Below are 4999 nucleotides of genomic sequence, written 5' to 3' on the forward strand. Positions count from 1 at the left end.
CCAAAGGTGAAAAAGACCCCTTTACCTCATGCAAGGTAATTGTAAAGCTAAAAATATAAATAAACACTACACTTGTAACTTATGCATTGCAAGTTGTACCTTACATTAGAAAACCACCAAACCAACATACCCAATAATAATAATACCATTCTCCTTATGTACATCACCCCCAAAAATTACACAAGGAAGAACATTTGAAACCAATAAAAATAATAATAATAACCCCTCATTTTTCCTCATTTTACCATTTATACCCTCACCCCCAATCTTACACTTTTACCCCTTTCATTTATTGCTTTACACATTTAAAGCACAAAACTATCAACACCCAAAATCGCTCTTCCTATCCCCCAAAATTATGTAAACTTCACCTTGGTTTTGGTGACGCGAACGGCCAAATAGGTCGAACCGGGCGTTGACCCGAACGACCACCCAAAAGAGAAGCTTGAGACCGAGTCAATAGTTCGACCATTGACGGGGTTTGGTAGGCTTGCACCAAGCTTGAACTATCGGTTGAGTCTCCACGAGCCGTGGCTCGTTGCCATGAGTGTGAGCTTAGCCCGGATAATATGTAAGCCCGACCTGATGCTTCGTACATTTGTCTACTAGCCATTCTTTCTTGCATTTCCTTGAGTTCGGCATCGAGTGCCACACATAACCGGTCACCCGACTTAGCTGAGACCGTACCCGAGAGGACCCGTCTGCAGTTCTCGAGGGTAGACACGGCTCGTGCCAGATCACCTTCTTCCGCTGCAGCTCTCGCTTGTACCATGGCTTCTGCTGCTTGTACCCTGTTCTTCTGTCTATCAACTTCAACTGAAACAACTTCTTCACAAACATTTTCGGGTCTTTTAACTCCAATATTCACGCTCTCTAAGTTGACCATCTCTTCGGTCAATACATCGGCGTAACAACATTTCACTTGCAACAAACGAGTCTCATTAAAAGTCACCTCTTTCGGGACGTTGACCGATAAAAGAAAATCCCGCTCCTCATCCGCATACAAATCTCCAACATCAATGGACCCCGATTTCCCATCCGCCGCCAACTGATTCTTGTAACTACCCGCCTTTAAACTTACAATAACAACATTAGCGTTTACACTCTCGATTACCACCCGGGCATCTTTAACGACAACACTCAAAAGTCCACCTATACACTGAGCAAACGCATCTTGAATCACGCTTTCGGTTTCAATAAATGAAAACGTCCCACCCGAAATCTCTGAAACTGAGTGCAACGAACTCGCATCATGATCCGCCCCAAACCCGAAAGCATGGACCGGAACTTTGACTCCCGAATTCCCGTCATCACACTGCTTTTGACCGAGTTGACGGATGGGAGGAGTGACTCATGATTTGACTCATTTTTCTGCTTTCCGTTCGCGGTATAAGTATCTTGTCCATCCGATAACAAAATAATACTCCCAACTGGGTTACTCTCCCTTCGGTCTTCCTAACTTTAGCACCTTTTCTTAAACCTTCAGCAATATTAGTCCCGGCCACTAGCCACCACCGAGTGTAACTGCTTGTAGGGCCCGTTGCTTTCCCATATCCGACATTTTCCGAAGCGGAAACAGGCGGCGTGCGGTGGAGGAAAAGGCGATCACCGCCAGCCGATCTGCAGGTCCAAGATTCTGTATCACAAAACCCATGGCCCGCTTTAAAAGAGCGAGTTTTGTACCCGCCATACTACCACTAATATCAAGAACCGTGACAAGATCAACTGGGGCTCGTGGGGTCCGGTTAAGGTTAAAAGTGGGACCTACGCCTGAAACAGAAGCTGGAGCTTTGAGGTGAATCAAAAACCGTTGAAATCATTAACAGAACCGAAACGTGGGACTGCTTGAACATCGGTGGTATGTTTTAACCGATACTCGTTTCAAATTAGCGTTTTCTGAAGAGGTTTTGTTTGTCAGTTTAACATCCAGCGGCTCGGTCATCATTGAAGACGGTTGGTTCCGGGCGTTGGGCGAATTGGGGGCAACAGAGTGGCGGGGCGGTATTGGGCGGAGAAAAGTCATAACCGGAGTTGTCGTGTGACCAATTTACAGGGTTTATTCGGGTTCGACATGGGCCCGGATTGGTGGGGACCCTGTAATGGAACTTCTTTCCATTTTGATCTACAAACCGGGCATATTTGGTTACCGTGTTTTATGTTTGATGTGATACATTGGAAATGAAATGAATGTGAACATTCGGCTGTGAAAATGGCTTGACCCTCTCCTCGTTTCATTGAAGCTAAACAAATCGTGCTCGTTTTCTGGAATAACAAGATTTTCTTTTTGTTAGAAAATGCAACCGAATTTTTCAAGATTTATGGTGTTTATGAACAAAAGCATAACAAAAATGACAAAATGTACAAAAAGTTGAAGAATTTGAATTGTAAAGTGGCTTAAAATGTAGCAAGAAGTCTTAGCCTTTTGGACTTCTTAAAGTCAAAGTTAAAACCATGTACCTGTTAACTAAAATCAGATTAGCATTTTTCACTAAAATCAAAACCATGTTCTTTTTGGTTTACTAAATAGTTTTCCAATAATTTTAAGTAACTATCAGTTTTTCAAAAATTAAACAATTCAATTCAATTACAAAGTATATTGTTTGACTTTCAAAAGTCAAACAAGACAACTTTTACACAAACAAAAGTAGAACAAGGCAAAACATGAACAATTGGATGGTTAAACTGCTTAATATGCAGCAAGAAATCTTACCCTTTTGACTTTTAAAAGTCAAAACCATGTGCTTTTGTTTTACTAAAATAAGATTAACATCATTCTTTACTAAAATCAAAAAACATGTTTTCTTTTGGTTTTTACAAATACATTTCCAATAATTTAAAGCAGCTATCATTTTTTCCAAAAATTAAACAAAGTCAAAGTCAAAAAGCATTTAGTTTGACTTTCAAAAGTCAAAATAAGACATCATTTACAATAAGAACAGTAGAATAAGACAACGTGCAACTGTGCAAGACAACAACATTGAAAACAACAAGAATCAAAACCTTAAATCAAGAGAAATCTCATCAGTTAAGACAAATGTTGGGTTGTTTTTGTATCTTCTTTTATCTTTTTTATTTTCCTAATTCATCATTATTATAAATTATAAATATGAAGTTTACAACCCCAAGATGTGATTAGTCAACAAATGAGGCCACCAACAACAATAAATCTTCACTTCTTCTTAAAAAGAGAATATAATAATACTCAATAAAATAATAGATTACCCAAGATTCCGTGCTCGGGGGTGTACACGGTGACGAGTCAGAATGTGTGGTTCGGTTTTGTGATAAAACCGAACCAAAACTGAAATGCTGGTTTTTGAGTTTTTTAAAAACGGTTTGGTTTCGGTTTTCTTGGTATTTCAGGTGGGCCGGCAAATTAAAAAATAAAATAAAATTGGCCAAATAACGAATTTGGGCCTAATTCTTTTGTTACTTTTTTTATAACGACGACTTTAATTAGGCTACTTCACTCTTCAATTTGAAGAGCATGTTGTCCGACCAGATTAAACTAATTAAATATCATACGTTTATGCAAAAGAATAATGTAGTTAGGCCTAATTAATTCTTTTTGTTACTTAATATGCATTTAAAAAATTCAAACACTACGAACACATAAAATCAAACCGTCTGTTTTAGTTGCAGTATTATTATATCAAAATTTTCTGTTTCATACCCATCCCTATTAAATCCGTAGTAAAATTGATAACAAGCAGATTATATATCTAAGTAGATTAATTATGTATATATAATTACTCTACTTGATTCTCACAATTAGCGCGTTAATTTTATTTATATTTGATCTAAACCCATAAAAATATACCTTTGAAGATCTGTTGAAGCTTTTGGACAGTCGTAACCGAGGAGACGCCGGAGACGGCGACGGAGACAACAAGGCGGCGCCGGAAAACCCATCAGAATGCGGCAGAGAATCTTCTGTTTCAACAGTGGTACATACACGCACAAGTTAGAAGCTAATGCGGACTTCAATTTCCTCCATTTAGTTCCCATTGGAACCAGATCTTGAAGTGGGGTATTGAGAATAATTGAAGAGAGTGGGATGGTGGCACGGAAACCGAGGTGGGTTTTTTAGAGAGAGAGACAATGGAGGAGGTTGGTAATGGCGGCCATTAATGGAGGGAGGGAGGGTGGAAGAGTTTGTGGTTTGACTTTTTGTGTTTGTGAGGTGTTTATATATACTCCCAAAATGAATCAAAGTCAAAAAATAAAAATATCAACAAATTTTGGAAATAAATAATTTCCTATGTTATGTAGGGAAAATTCCTAAAGTAAGAGTTTTAAAAACGTTTTTTCAGGTTTTAACTGTCATTTACAATAAATTCTTAAAATATGTATTATAAACTAGTCGTGACGAGAGCTTATGATTACACACGAGTACTTTGTAGAACCAGTTAAAACTTGTCTTGTGCCCTTAAACTAACCGTAATAAGCAGGTTTGCTAATCATTTACTAGTCACGACTAAATAAGTTTCATGCCTCGTAATCAAACGCACACGAGTAATTCATAAGTTCTTTAGTCGCGACGACTAGTTTACCTGGGTTTACATTCCCTGCACGAGTAGTTTATTAGTAGTTAATTCGTTGCGACTAGTTTAACCTTACAATCTACTCGTCGCCCACTAAAGAACTTATGGATTACTCGTGGGCTGTTGATTACAAAGCATAAAACTTATTTAGTCGTGACGAGGTAAATGGTTAGTAAATATGCTCGTTACGGTTAGTTTAAAGACACGTGTCAAGTTTTTAATTGGTTATACAAACTACTCGTCCACGACTAGATTATAATACCTATTTGGGTAATTTCTTGCAAATGGCACATAAAACATGAAAAAACGTTTTCATAAACGCTATTTTTTGGGATTTTCCCATTTATGTATGGTTCGACGATAATTTCATATTCAAAAAACATTTATTTTTGTTTTAATGGACATTTGTTAAAAAATATTTAACACCATTAAGATTTTTTACAAAGTTTAAAACC

At 37.9% G+C, this 4999-nt stretch overlaps 1 pseudogene across 1 annotated transcript; it reads right to left on the reverse strand.

The window, feature by feature from the left end:
* Positions 1-252: 252 nt before the first annotated feature.
* LOC143551682 (E3 ubiquitin-protein ligase WAV3-like) lies at positions 253-4050 on the reverse strand (annotated as a pseudogene). Its single transcript, XR_013138540.1, has 2 exons — positions 3821-4050; positions 253-2262 (listed from the first exon to the last, which is right to left on the reverse strand). The product of XR_013138540.1 is annotated as an E3 ubiquitin-protein ligase WAV3-like (transcript).
* Between the last annotated feature and the right edge of the window lie 949 nt (positions 4051-4999).

This window comes from Bidens hawaiensis, unplaced genomic scaffold, assembly GCF_021521415.1.
Source record: "Bidens hawaiensis isolate Kalapana, Puna unplaced genomic scaffold, B.hawaiensis_p1.1 tig00016560_1, whole genome shotgun sequence".
In the NCBI taxonomy this organism is placed as follows: domain Eukaryota; kingdom Viridiplantae; phylum Streptophyta; class Magnoliopsida; order Asterales; family Asteraceae; genus Bidens; species Bidens hawaiensis.